This window comes from Pinus tabuliformis, chromosome X (genome assembly GCF_031772625.1).
Source record: "Pinus tabuliformis cultivar Carrire ecotype Pingquan chromosome X, CPIR1, whole genome shotgun sequence".
NCBI classification, from domain to species: domain Eukaryota; kingdom Viridiplantae; phylum Streptophyta; class Pinopsida; order Pinales; family Pinaceae; genus Pinus; species Pinus tabuliformis.
The window spans coordinates 491037329-491053813 of record NC_142308.1 but is presented as its reverse complement, the minus strand read 5'-3'; positions in this window follow the sequence as shown (position 1 = coordinate 491053813).

The window sequence follows — 16485 nt, the reverse complement described above, 5'->3', positions numbered from 1 at the left end:
TAAAAAATTTATGGGCTACTCGCCAGAAATGGTGGGGGAAAAGTGAAAGTGATCATCTCTTGTATTCTGTAAAGAAAACATGTCGCTCTTGAACATGACACTCATTTGTTTCTCATGTCAGGTTTGGGACATCCTCACTTAGTCACTTGCCTTCCTAGGTTTGGGAAATCCATTTTGCCTCTCATCTGATTATACCATTTCGTCATCATGACCTCTGATCATATTTTGGGTCAAATGTTGCTAAAATCTAGAGTCATGTCGCTGATATGTTCAAGAGAATTCCTATCTGCGGTTCTTTACCGCTTATACACTATCTGACTTTTTGCCACAGTCCTCGATCACACTTATATACTCTACTACATCCTTTTTTTTGTGTCAATGATGTGGGATTCATTATGTCCCTCCTTCGACGGATCACTTCATGTCAACTTCAGCTCATTATCCAGGAAGATGATCTAGAAACTCCCTTCTAGTACCTTAGAGCTTGCATGACTCAATGGCAAGTTCTTCGCATTCGACGACAGGTTTACGTCATTGACCTTTTATTAGGTGATTCCACAGGTGTTCGACTTCAGCTTCATTATTCACATTCATGGATTGTGCTTATTGTACCTTGAGAGCCATTGTCATTATTAGCAGTTTCTCTCATCCCTGTTAACAGTTTACATCATTGATTGGTAATCAAGTGGTTTTTTATCATGTTTGACTTCGACACATCTATTCACATGTTAGAATTTGCACATTGATCGAGTCAAGATGGATCGCAAGACCCTGGATTTTATCTAATAAAATCCAGGTTGTGTGGAGTTATGAATTATTCATGATTGTACACATGTTTCATCTAGACGGATGGTTGTGACCATACCATGGGTGCATATTCATGATCCTTTCCATTTGGATGGTTGTAACCATACTATGGATCCATACACATGATCCCTTCTATTCCGATGGTTGCGTCCATACTATGGATTCATGTATTACTAAATTCTTTTTCATGTATCATTAGGAATGATCATCAGAGATGTCAGATATGTATATGTATATGTATATGCTTGATTTGCAAGTTTCCTGACAGTGTTGTTATCATCCTTGCGCTGACTCATAAAGCATCTCAAACATCACTCCCTATTGTGCCTTCATGCTTTAGGGGGTATTTTTTACACAGTATTTTGTCACACCACCTGTTTTCTTCTTGTTCCATATCCCGAAGTGCCAAAACATTAACAACTTTGCATCATATACATCATGATATACATGCCAAAACCTCCCTGAAGAATCAAAGGAAAAATTCCCTTAATCCATTTTGAAGAAGATTAACAAAAACCTAATTTTTAGGGTCAGCGAATTTTTCTATACTACCTGCCCGTGTTGATGGAAGGTTGCACAGTTCTACCCTAGCACTGCCAACGCAAGTTTTGATATGAAAACCCACGTTGAACCTCTTCTGGTAGGTTTTCCCAAACTGGAGGAGAAGCTTTGTGCATTATAACCTTTGAGAACAGCAAGCTGGATATTGGTTCTTGTTGACATGGTCGATCTCTCCCATTGTGACCTCTTGATCTTATCATCATGGGCTTTCCCCTTGAGATGTGCACCTTCCTCCCTATTTTTCGATTCCCTAACTCGCTTTCCCTTCCTATAAATCCACTCTCTTCCACCCCCAAATTGTTGGTCATTGATTGTTGCATCCCTATGCTGAGATTATTCTTACATGCTACCCATTCTAGCTTGGAGAAGGAGTGCTTGAAGAGTATTTTCTTGGACTTGGACATCCACCAAAAGGATTTCTCCAACATCAAGGCATAGGATGTATGCTTCCCTTTTTAGCTTATTAATATATACATCTGTGTTATGAAACCAGCTCACAAAAAGATAGAAAAGATAGATGAACGCCTTAGAAATAAGCCTCTTTGAGGGGGCAACCTCCTTTACCTTACACAAATGAAGAATTCTTAGATGATACAAATGAAAAGACCTCCTTTCTATATATAGGAGTCTAAGGGGTCATAATATAATCAGACCGACATAGCAATAATAATGTAAGGGCACAATAATAACAATAGTGGGCTTCTATGGGGCACAATAGTAACAATATGGGGACTACATGGGTACAACAATATAATAAGGGGGTTGTACTAATAACAATAAGGGGTTACACTAGTAGTATAGGGGCCTAACATGCCCCTCTCATTCAAAAAGTGTTGTCCTCAATGCTTGAGTAGTTCTTGATGCTTCTATATAAAATTCTTGTCCTCCCATGTGGAATCTTCAGTGGTTAAGTTCTTCCACTTGATGAGATACTCTGAAATTGATCGATTTCATAGCTGTCGGGTTCTTGTTTCTATGACTGCTCCAGGTTCCAATATGATTTTTCCTTCCTCTTCAAGTTCTGGCAATATTGTTGGAACTGGGATATTCGGCAACTTTTGAATGAGTTCCCACCCTGCTTCGCCATTCTTCCATTCATACCTTCACTCTGATTCCAAATGTTATGAAACCAGCTCACAAAAAGATAGAAAATATAGATGAACGCCTTAGAAATAAGCCTCTTTGAGGGGGAAACCTCCTTTACCTTACACAAATGAACAATTCTTAGATGATACAAATGAAAAGACCTCATTTCTATATATAGGATTCTAAGGGGTCATAATATAATCAGAGTCGACATAACAATAATAATGTAAGGGCACAATAATAACAATAGTGGGCTTCTATGGGGCACAATAATAACAATATGGGGACTACATGTGCACAACAATATAATAAGGGGGTTGTACTAATAACAATAAGGGGTTACACTAGTAGTATAGGGGCCTAACAATCTGATGTTAACTTTCCATAATTGTGTAAATGTTTATGCTTTTAGCTTAATACTCATTGATCTATTAAGTAGTTTATGTTTGATGTATGCCATATATACTCATATATCTTTCATAACTCTTTGATATTCCTTGTAGGTACTCGGGCATAGAGAACAAGTAAGGAGAAAGGCTTGGAATGAAAGAATCAAAGTCATCTCCAAAGGACTAAGTGATTAGCATTAGAGAGAGGTAGGCCACTATCTCTCTGCATTTTTTAAACATAAGCTAGGAAAGTGTATGCTAGTTTGTTTATTTTGTTGCTAGACCCACTCATTGGGCTAGAGAGATTGCCTTTGTCCGCAGAGGGGATTTTCCTTCACAACACATAGTGAGTCAAGACATAAAAAGAAAAAACTATTTTTTCAACTCATATTTTCAACTTATCTATCTATGGGCTTACTCAAATTTTGAGTGGCACTCATTGGATGTATAATTTGATTCCTCATCCAAGGAGTACCCATGTTGCATACTTTTAATGGACCCTGCTACACGAAAAATTGGAAATACATGAAAAATGTGATTACATTTCTCATTTTTTCATGTATTTCTCATTTTTCATATAGCAGGGTCTATCGAAAGTATGCAACATGGGTACTACTTGGATGAGGAATTAAATTTTGCATCCAACAAGTAATCCATCTTGAAATTTGAGTAAAAACTTAGGGATAAAAGTTGAAAATACGAGTTGAAGAACTAGTTTTATTATTTTATTATTTTTTAATCTTTTTACTTTTTTATTCCAAAAATGGTGAATCATCCCCCATGGTTGACATCATCATCTTGAATACTATTAGTTCTTAAAAAGTCTATTTTGGTTGTACATTTTTCTTAGGAGGCCCATTTTAGACCTCAAAATTCCCCTAGAGGATAGCAATTATCCCCAAGTTTATGATATTCAAAATTCAGCATAATCCCTGGTGTTTCTTTGTTTCTAGTAGGCCTATTAAGTACCCTCGCAAAGTCACTGCAAGGAATAAAAAACATTGCTTCGCTACCAGCAGGCCTATTCAGTACCCTAGTGAAGTTGTTTTCTTCACCTCTATGTGCAAGAATCATTTCTCTTCTTTCACCCTTTATTTAATTTTCAATATGATTTTGGAATTTATTAGGCATTTTACTTTGCCAGGGTGGAAGAGGGATCCTAACTTATTTAATGAGAAAGAGAGGTTGTTCCCTATTTTGCAGGGATTTGAAAGATATCCGAAATTTATTTTATCACTTTATGTTTTTCTCCTTTCCCTTCTCTACTCGATTGAGGTGGGCAAGTGAAAACACCATTTAATTACAATGGAAATTCAAGGAATGAAGATCCTAAAATAGATACAAGCTTCGTGGTTCCACTAAAATCTTTTTGTTCGGAATGAATCGTATTTTCAAGTGTCAGGGTGAATAATCTACAATCAACATCTTCATAATTCACTTCATAAGAATCATAGAATTTAAGAAACTAAAGAGTATTCTCAAGTATGGATGTACCACCCTTTCCATTAAACTTAAAATGTGACAATTTATGAACTATTCTTGTGGAGATTGTAATATTTACTCTTTTAGAAAAAACATCATGAGATTATGATTTAGGGAGAAGTCATTTAAGATGAAAGATTGAAAACATGCTTCATGGGCTCAACTTGTCATCTTCTCTCCTTCTAGCGCCATTTTTTGATGGTGATGGAAGTTTGCCAACACAAGGGGGTCCCCCCGGTATGAACTCCCAACTAGACCTCACACCATTTGGGATAGGAGCCCCATTAAGGAAATGGGCTTGGCTTCCATTATTATGATCTTAAATATTTTCCTTGGCTGAAATTTACAAGATAAGAGAGAATGCATATACTTTTGAGATAATAAAAAATTAATTTATCTTTTTGAAACACATGATTGCAATGTATATAAAGTACTTTCACGGGAAGGAAATGAAAGAGTGAGCCTTTAGAAGAAATGTAATAGTAATATCCTAATAAATTCACTCACATACATAGAAAGAATCTTTAATTAATCTACAAAATAGTTCATAAAATAACGATGATCATGAAAGCAAGTAAGACGCACCATTCAACAAGATGTCTACTAAAGATGAAAAATATCTCATTATCCTTAATACATATGAACACAAACATATATAATATACATTAAAAGAATAGAATTATAACATCCATGATACATTCCTGAAAGTGTGTCGACTCTGAGAGCTTCAAGATATTAACTGAAAGTGCTAAGACACATAATTACAATGATGCAACACTAGCCCCAGTAGCGGAACATGAAGCCACCACTTACTCCGCCAAAGAATTATATTCTCTACTATGCCAAGCTTGATTATCCAAGGTTAAGAGTCCTTTTCTTGAGTTATGAGGGTTTATTTATAATGAATGAGGTGACCTTTCACCTCCTATGTGACTCTTTAACTCCCTCTCGACTCTTGAGCTCCCATATTACTTTTGAGCTTCTACATGATCCTTGGACTTCCTAGCCACTCTTCACATTCCATGTGTGAACCTTGTGCTCCCACACATTTTTCATTTCCCAAGTTTTTGAAATTACAAAATTACATTCCACCAAAATTGTGGCAAGAATACATGTGGAAAAATAACACTATTGTGTTCACACTCTAAGAAGCTACAATTTGGTGACCGTGACATAAGACTTCTTTGTAATGTGTCGATACCAAGCTATTTTATTCGCTGATATGTCTTCAAATCTTCATGATAGATTTGGAATGTACATCATCTTCACCCTCCAAAGGGTCGGGATATAGTATTAGAGCCTTCCAAGTCATCTTGGGTTTCCATCTATCTGTTGTAGTTCAAAGTTCCTTTATCTCATGCATCATGATATATTTGTGTCTTGTCTCCATAATTTTATTCTTGAAATTTCTCCTTGATGACCTACTTGAACATCATCTACCACATTAAGATGATAGTATGTGCAAATGAAATTCACTCATGGAAAGACAATATCAGTCCCAAAATAACATATTCTACCTTTTTTTCTTATGCAAAATGTTGATTGTGATGGCATAGTGTGCAAGTACTAAGAGAGGGACCTTCTTGGACATAGAGTGTATCTTAAAGAGGCAAGAGGTGAAGATATGGGAACTAGAAGTGTGCACTATGCAAGGGAAAGAGAGACGATAGTCTTGGTTGTAGAGTGCAAGTCTTGGAGGTAGTGGCTAGAATCTTAAGGTTTGAGCTGAGAATAAGTGTCAAGGTTGAGCGCATGTTACTATTTCAAGGGTGAAGGAGTTACCTTAATGTCCACTGGGAGTGTGTAATGTGATCATGAATGCAAAGCTCGTTAAGGCTTTACACAAAGGGAAAGTGTCAATGGCAAGGAGTCGGGTGACTATACTCTAGAGATGCGCAATGCACTTGTGAAGGGAGTTATCCTCAAGATGGTCATAGGGTGCAATTCTAGGACATAAGAGTCTCAAAATTAGGGCTTTGTGGTGCACAATGTACTCATCACTTAGTTGGAAGTTGAATGTGTTCATAACTTGCGCATGATTTGAGGACAAGAGAGAACTCCAAAATTTCCTATGTTTGAGATCAGTGGGATGAGAGATAGAGAGAGAGAAAGAGCACAGAAACGTGACTGAGCATGACCACACACATATGCAAAATAAAAAACATGACAAGAGTATGCATAGTTCTCAAAACCAATATGTATACATTGAAACAACACTAATCTCCAAGTAAAATACTTAGGGTCCAAGTCTTTACAACAGAAGTGTCTACTGTAATCAAAAAATGTGCTTGTTATAAGAATGTGAGAAGAAAAAAAAATGACACATGCAATAGAAAATAAACACATGCAAGAGGAAAAATAATAAAAGTGACACATGTGAAAGAAGAAACAAGCCAAAGAAACAATTTAGAAACTTACCCGGAAGATGGTACACTTGCAACCAAGAATGAGAGAGTACTCATTCTACTACAGAATTGTGTAGATATCCAAGGTGAAAGATGAATGAGCTCTAGGATAAATTCTTTATATATGGAGAGCACACATACAGTTAGGGTTAGGTTTGTAAGTTTTCTTAGTGCACATCGAAAAAGTAGGAGATAATGATGAGTTAATTTCCACTTATGATATTAATGACTTGGGAAAGTGCACTCTCACTATAAAAAATAAGTGCACAATGATTTTCTACAACGAGTGCACAATTAGTGTCTCTGGGAACTACAGAATGATTGTATTTAGGAACTGCATAATGATTGTGAACATGATCTTCACTTGTTCGACAAGAAGAGCACTCTGCTTACTAGCAATGAGTGTGCTCCATTTTCTCCAAGAAGTGTGCAAGGTATGCTTGGAAGAGATCCATGAAATCTAGGAATGTAAAAGAAAGTAGCTTCGACACTTAGGTTTCCTAAAGGAAGACTTGAACACTTAGAAAACATGATCGAGCATGATATTAATGACTTGAAACGAATGATGACATGATCATAGGGGGCTCCAAAATTTGAACGTAGGAAAATTTTTGGAGTGGGTTGTAGCAACTACAATATTCTAGTGGTCTATAGGTATGATAGTCTCCTTCCATATCAAGTAATGCTTCCATTTCTTGACATTTTGAACCAAGGTATACAACTATTTCTCAAACATGGGATAGTTAAAAAAACTTGAGATAAAGCATCAGAAAGGTAGAAAATTGGTTTATGATGTTGCATCAATACTAAACCCATGGCATATCCACTAGCATCCATCTCAATCTCGAATGGTTGTTGATGGTTTGGCAATGCTAGTACTGGTGTTGTGCTGATGTTTTCCTTCAATGTGTTGAAAGGACTATGTTGCTTTCCTTCCCGGTGAAAGACCTACTTTTTTATTTCTTCCATTTCTACAACTGACATCCTGTACATGCCCACATTTTCAAGAGGGAAATCTTGATGAAGATGGATCTCATGTTGAATTTCCACCTAGTTCTTGAAAAATCTCATAATAGTTAGAGACAATATCAAACATTTCTTTCCTATTAGAAGGATTACAACCTTTTAATAAGTAGATTCTTCAACAATTTTTCCCTCACAAACATGAGCATAAACTTTTTTCTGGAGTTGGTGCTTCATTTGTCTTGCACCGATAAGGGTTGAATTGGATTTCATGTGGTGATCTCTGACAATATATTCCACCCCATGTTTGGTGAGATGGTACTTGTTCTTATGAATAAAAAATATTTCTTTGATTTCATATAAGTATGGGCTTCCCAAGGTCATGCCACAAATGTAAAGTGGGAAAATATCTAAATCAGCGTCATCTATCAACTTTGAAGCAATGGAAAGCCTAGCACTACATTTCTTAGTGACATTGATTTTTGCATTGTCTCACACCCAACCCAGAGGATAGGGTTTTGTATGAGGTTTTGTTTCTAAACCCAACTTATCAAAAATTGATTATGATACCAAATTAACTTGAGAACCTAGATCAAACAATGTATCTGTTTTTGTGTGCTTCGATACAACTCTTATATGAAATAATTCACTTATTTTTCTTTCATCGTCATGAGCTTTAATTTCATAACTTGAACTGACATGAAAGGAACCTTTGCCTTGTACTCCAATGGCTGTGATCTTCACATCATCACTATAATCATAACTTAGGTCTTGTTGTGCTATAGCAACCATCTTCTACTTCCCTTTTCCACCAAAATTATTAGGCTTCAATTTTGTATGTAGCTTCCAACAATGATCCTCATTGTGCCTATCTTTCTTGCAATGAGTGCAAGAGGGATTTCCTTCCTCTTTCTTTGTTGTCACTTTCTTCTTACCCTTTCCTTTTCCTTTCAAATTTTTGTTTTGGGGCTTGGATGGAATCTTCTTTGCATGATCTTATTTCATTTCAAGATGAATTACTTTCACACTAGCTTCATCTAGATTAGTGGGATCAAACAAAAACAATGAATGACAAAGATAACTATGTAAAGCACGAATATATTTCATTGAAGTTTCAAGTGAGCATAAAGGAATATTCAATTCCAATTCTTGATTCCTAAACTCTTTTGTAAAACTTTGAACATTTTTACCATTTCCCTGTCTCAGGTTTTTCCATTCCATTATGGCTTGTTTCCTATAACCCAATGGGTTAAATTTCCCTCTTTATGTAGAAAAAATCATACCATGATGAAAGTAGTTTACCATTATGTTGACTACCTTTCTAAAGTTTTCTCTCCCACCATATAAGAGCTATTCCTCCCAATTGAAGAGATGCCAACTAAATATTTGCTTCTCCAATCTATTGCATATGGAAATAGACTTTGAACTGTCTAATTCGATTATTTAGTTTCTCTATATTAGCTTCTCCTCTAAACATGGGTAAATTAAATTTCACATCTAACTTTAAAAATGGTTTTTTAGAATTTATTTGATGAATATTTGAATGATGAGGTTGAGGAGAAGAGGAAAATCTTGAAATTTAAGATGGATATTCAGGAGGTTCTCCTCCACCTCCTTGGTGTACTGATGCATTATTATCTGTTGGAGATCCCTCTTTATTGCCCAATTTTTCCATCCTTCTTTCATAATCTACAAACAAATTTTCAACCCAATATTCCATCTAGTAGAAGGACATGTGGAAATCATGCTCATTCTTTGTGCACATGTCATTATCCTCCATTTTATTTCTTTATGTTGCACGTCTAATCTTGGGATTAAAGTATTTGAGTTTTCCTTCACCCTCTTTGAGTTTGGCCCTAGTAAGCATCCACGCACACAATTCAGATCAAAGAAGACTGCTCTAATACCAACATGATCCAAGATATTTCCTTTACCGATTTTAAATATAATTCCTTATAGAGCATGAAAATACTATAAATTCCAAATCCATGATGAAGAGAAAAAAAAAATGAAGACAATATATACAAGACTTGTTAACAAAGTTCACTCACAATGTGTGAGCTACGTATCCAAGCCTAGATTCAAAGTGGGGAGGCCTCTATATCATCTACACAAAATAATTGAAAATACATGGAAAAATACATGGTAATACCTCACATTAGGTAGTGACCTAAAATGTTTCGTCTCAGATCCCAATTATGACTACACTAGTAGATTCCTCATCAAATTTTGTGAAAATAAGTATAAACTTGACCAAGTTCTATAAATTTCACCTCTGGGCCCCTCAAGGAATCTTCAAGATGCCACAATAGTCAAAATATTCCAAGAATATTCTTTAATAATATTCCATGGAATATACCTTGGGAATATTACTCAAAAATTGTGCCTAAGACAATCCTCATTCTCATCATGCAAGGTTCCATGACTCCCCATTTTGTCGTAGGTCCACCTCTCATCTAAGTGCACAATGTGGGTTTAAATAATTTTGGGCGAACGAAATTTACAAATTCCTATTAGAGGTTCATTGGAAAGTGGCTATATTATTTCATGGGTGGCTCAGAGTCAAACCTCGTAGGCTCCCACTTGGGCAATTGGTTATAACAAAATTGTTTTGAATTTAAATATGGTTCGTATGAATATATATATACATACATACATACATACATATATATATATATATATATATATATATATATATATATATATATATATATATATATATATCTATATATATATATATATATATCACACCAATATATATCAAATCATCATCTCTATTTAATCGAACCGTCGTCGTATATAGCTTCGTCGTCAACTTATCCACGTTCTCTAGAACTCTGCCAAGTTGTGGATTGGTGGCGCCTACGTGACTACCAACTAGGTGCCATGTGACACCATTTGATTGGGTCATGTGCCTCCTTCCCATTGGCCCACATGTGTGCCCATTCAACCCTATCCTACCACGTTATATGCCCAATAAGATGCAACGTCACGCCATGTGGATTTTCTAGTGGGTGACACATGGTACTCCTTAAGGGTGACACATGGCACCTCCTAAGTGTGTCATGTTTTCATTTTCACTGCTTCCTTCTTACCGGTTTACACATAACATTAGATGAGAATAAATTTGTCATATGGACTTGGATTGTGGTATTTTTTGCATCGTTGGAATTATCTCGATGAGATCTACAACTTAGTGCTAGTTTTTCTAAGATTTGAGGACTTCTAATTTTGAGCCCTTTTGGGTCCTCCTGGATCATCATGAGATTTTTTATGCCCATTTCTCTCTAAACCATGTGTTCTCCTTTCTACTTTGTCTCACATTCTCTTTGATGAATTTTCTTGAATGCAAAAGGACTCATGTACCCATACATGTGCACTTGAAAAGGTTTGTTCCACTATAATGAAAAGACCTAGCAAAGGTTTTTGTGGAAGACCTTATAAAAATATCCCAAGAATCCATTTTTAGTGGAGATGGGTGGGCGAATGTTTTAGCGGATGTTTTTTTGATGGTGCATCTACAATATACAAACAAACATGTGCATTACTATCCATATAATGATTGGTGCCAAATAGAACTGTTGAAAATAGCAACAAGAAATGCTAAATATGGAAGTGCTAAATTTAGTACCGTTATAAATAGCATTTCGAGATACCTTCTTATTTTAGTTAGTCCCTGAACTAAAATAGAGAAGTAAAATTTGAATTTGATCTTAGCAGTTGTTTGTAAAATAATTAATTAATTCACCATGAGTTAATTAGTTGTAGAAAATCAAACATGAAGTCTATGTGAGGACATGAAACAGTTTCTCCATTAATTGAGGAATTTATCCATTAGTTAAAGAGATAAGGATGAGTTGTAATATTGAGTTGTAATTAGTTGGCTCAGTTAACTGAGTCAAGTCCAGTTAGATTAATTCAAATAGTTTGTTGAATTAATTGTGAGTTCAGTTAGTTAATGCATGCATGCATGTAACTGCTGCACTTCAGATCACTAAATATTCTCTCATAAATAACTCATGCATGTCAGCTCAGACAGAGACCCAGTTGAGATCAGATGGAGGGACAGTGTACTATCAGTTGCTAGAATATTCCATTGTGAATATCCCTTGCATGCAAAAAGGAATTCTTTCCTTGAGGATTGCGCAGTTAATTCTTCAGGTTTTGTGAGTGTGATGAGGCCAATTCAAACATGTGGCATCAATGGACCCCAAGAAAAACTGTGCAAGGAAATAGGAGGCTTGGAGGGCTTGAGGAGGACATATACAGTGTCTATTCAGTCTGTGAGTTGTATTGTTTGATTGCAGAGAGAGCAGGATAGCTTGAGAGCTGATTCTTTTTGTAACTTGAACAACATTTCCACTTGTATGATAATACAAAGATTGGGGTTTTAGGCTAATGTTTTCCCCTGGGTTTTCTTCTGTGTTATGTGTGATTGATTTCTCATTCTCAGTTATATGTGTTCTCATTGATCTTGCTCAATTCGATTAAGCTTTCTCAAGGTTTGTTGTAGAAGGAGATCTTGTATTTTGCTTTAGTCTATTGCATAATATGTTGATCTACAGTGGGAATTTCTACAAGAACATGGCACATCATGGAAGATTTATTTTTATGAAATAAAAAAACATGGTGCGCTAAATTAAAAAATGAAACAATACTTGAATAATCAATAGAAATGGAAAAAGGTTAACTTTTAAAAAATTTCGATGTTATATACACCCAAATAATTGTTTCCCTTCTTATAGTAAAACACCCTGGTGCATACCTAGAAGGAGAACCACTATAGTTTTTATTTTATTTTTAAATGTGGTGCTATATTGAAACAAAGCACCAGTGTTGTTAATGTATTAAAATTCCCCAATGTGTCTTTTAAAGAGCATCACTAGGCAGGTTTTTTTTTAAATGTGGTGCTACAGTCCAACAAAGCACCAGTGTAGTACATGTATTAGAATGCCCAAAGGCATCTTAACAGAAGCACTACTATAGGTTTTTTAATTTTTAAAAAAAATGGCGCTTTTGGATATATGATGCACTGGTACAGTTATAATAACACATTGGAGGAGGGTTAAATAAAAAAAATCCCTCCCATCCGTAAATTTCATTTTTACCATCTATAGTGCTAGAGAGATTTGAAGCACCGGTGCCACTCTTGAATCATGCGAGCACCTTCATGTCAGTGCTTCTCTTGCTCACCATTCGTCTGTACCATGCTCAATGTGTGGCTTTCCAATTTTTTTAAATGGTGGCGAAATTTGTTTTTCTTAATTACATGTCAACAATGCCTCCCCAACAAGCAAATGTCAAAATAATGTCTATGTTTCTCTCTAATCTAATTTTTTAGAAGATTAGAATTGCAAATTATCTAAAAATATCCATTATTTTTGAAAAAAATATTTCTTGTGCAGTGTGCATGATATGTTCAGCTCACAGCAATAGCGGTGCACCTTGTAAATTTACATGGTGTGCTAAATTTTGGTGCATGAACTTAACACAACACTATGGCTGTGGTGTACTTTGTAACAGACCAATAAAATTTATAAATTGTATATCAATGCATACATTTTTTGGTTTTTCTTAGTGCACTTATATTTACCAAGTGCACCACAAAAATAATATTAAAAAAATAGCTCATTGTGTTCAATAACCTGAATGTTCCATACTAGTGCAAAAAGGTTATACATGTGCATAGGTGAGACACACCGCGATGAAAATTTAAATATGTGAACCAATTGTGGTGTGTCAAAGGTATGTGAACATTGATTGTGGTGTGGTTGTGTTTGAAATAATACCAGAATCGGTGCATTACTTTATTTTGGATGCATCAACGTTTTTTTTAAGTGAAAGTTATGTTTCAATATTTATAAATAAATTATTCATTTAATTAAAAAAATGTATTTTATATATGAGGCTGATGTATTTTATATGTCAATCATGTAGTAGATATGTCAATAAAGGGAGCAGTAATAGGAGCAAGAGCAAAGGGAAGACCAACACAATATGGTCCAACCATGGGAAGCCAAAGAGAAGGAGATGGATTTATACCTTTGCCCTATTAGTGCAATGACCTGAGTGCTCTTAAGGAATGTAGGCCTCCTCAAGTACTATGAGGAGGCTACATCTCTGAAGGTGCACTCTCTCTTGTTGGCACATCTAATCTTCAAATGAAGTGTCTGGGAGTATGGTTTCCATGTCGGTCTTGAGGTGTTTTATAGGCCCTCTGAGGAGGATATATGTTTTATCATAGGCCAATCCAGGAAAGGGGAGTATTTTCCCCAATTCCCTGATGTCTCCCATGGGGTTTCAACGAAGAGTCAGCTTGCCTACTCTTAGAGAGATTTTGGTCCTCATGTAGTCCATCCAACAAATTTGCATGTGTATGGTGAACACCTATGGATTTCTTATTTTATTGCAGAGGATGTTAGATGCATCTTGTTATTAGTAACCACCATTGTTGATCCAAGATCTTTTACTTATGCATCAGAATTACATGAAATAGAGCTTATAAACCATCGAACTTAAAAGCATATAAAACAATGTGGAAATAACACGATAAGCAAGAAACAATGACACAAAGATTTGATTACAAAGTTCGTTCAATTTGGACTACATCTCCAAGCCCTGCTCAATAGTGGGGAGGCCTTCTTTCATTAAGTGGCATAAAAATAGATAAAAGTACAAGAAATATTTAATTACAATCCTTATACCTCCAATATGGAAGATGGACAAAGAATGGAAAGCCCAACTTCAAAAACAGATAGTACCACTGAAATCCTAGCAAAAAATCATGCAAAAACACCTATCCGAACACCCAATTCAAATAATCGGGCTTTTTGCGCCCTCTCGGAACCTCCCTACTACAAAAGGCGAGGTTCTTGCCCTGCTGCTACGCTAGGTTACTGCTGCGTACAATATTCTAAACTATTGGCCAGCCCCCTCCTCTTTCCTGTGTTGTTAGTCCAATATATATACTTGGTGGCTAACCCCTCAATTCTCGGGCAGTTCCCAACAGATGACAAGTATTAGATGGTAGGTTTATTTCAGGCATAAATTCTCAGGCCCCTAAGTAATACATGGTAACAACCCTGTTAAACGTAGAAAAAAATTCCACGAATTATTTTCGCATTAACCCTTAAATGGCGGAATAATCCATCCGTGCAGATAGCTTCATCACAAATCGCAATCAGTGTTTTCCACCATTTACATACCCAAGCCTTTACAATAGGTGCCCTACGATAATAGAGGACCTGACGGCTTGTTAAACACATTTCATAATTTATTGGGCCCCATCGCAATTCGCAATCGGGGGGAACCAGGTTTGGCACTCCATACTACTACTCCCCTTTTCTGAACTGCGATTGTGAAATATCACATCGCAACTAGACTCTGTCAGGGCCAATTAGTAAACACTTGATCCCCTCTGATCCACAATATGCGATATCGTAATCGCAATTGGGATCCTATCAAGGGTTGCTTTGTAAACACCTACCTTTTGCAATTGCAATATGTGTTTATCACATCGCAACTTTTCTTTCCTATGGTTGATTTGAAACCGCTGACCTCTGCCTTCTACGATAAGATGGTGGCCTGCCACTTGGCACTTCCCCATTTGTTGAAGTTTTTCCTTATCATCTCCTCCTACCACCTGTCCAAGTCAAACGTAAACTTTGACTTGCTCTAACTTCTTTATATGAGCTCAGATTTGAGTGTCGTTCACACCATTGGAATTGGGATGATGAGCACTTTTATATGATGCTAATTTTATAGAGTTTCTACCACTTTGAGTTTTAAGCCTTCTTACCATGCTGCTAGTACATTTTAGAGATCCACCTAGATCAATCCTCCCCATTAAGAGCTTTTGGACCGCCAAAATCCTTTTCAGTCTATTGGAAAGTGAGGAAATTTCTCCCTCACTTTCTCTTTCTCCATCCTTCAAACTTTACTCAGATGCATTCCTTTGAAGGCAACATGAATGTACTCCACATCTCCTCGTCATGAAGTTTTGGTTTTCCTATCAAGAATGATATCTTTGGGAAACTTTTCTAGATACTCTGGTGCAAAATCATCCACTGTAGGAATATGTACAACCTCTTCGGTATCCATAATCAATGGAGGTTCATAAAGCTTTAGGTTTTCAGCATTCACTACTAAGTACATTCGCATATAAGTGGGAAATTCAAGACAAAAAGCATTGTCTCCAATCTTTTCCAATATGGTGAAGGGACAATATCGAATGGGTCTCATTTTCTTCCCTTCTCCCTTCATTCTATCCTTGTTGATGTGGAGCCATACCTTGTCCCCAACTTGAAATTTATGTTCAACTTGATGCTTATCATGTCGAGCTTTATACCAAACCTGACTCTTCTCCAACTGTTCCTATATTTCCTAATGAATCACCTGTATCCACTAAATAAAATTATGTGCTTTGTTCCTATCATCTCATCCATTACCATCCTCATCTTTCACAAAGAAAATGTCTAAGGGATCCCTTGGTAGGTAACCAAAACATGTCTCGAATGGTGAGATCTATGTGGATGAATGTGTTGCTCGATTGTATGCATGCTGCACATAAGGAAGTTGTTCATCCCACAACTTGGGATGTTTTCCACAATAGCCTCGTAACAAGTGTACCACGGTGCAGTTGACGACCTTTGTTTGCCCATAGGTCTATGGATGAAATGTTGTACTTCTTTTCATCTTAGTGTCCATTCTCCCCAAGCTGATACAGAACTCTCCAAGAAAGCGAGAGTATCAGTCTGACACAATAGATGTGGGCAACCCAAAATGGACCCAAA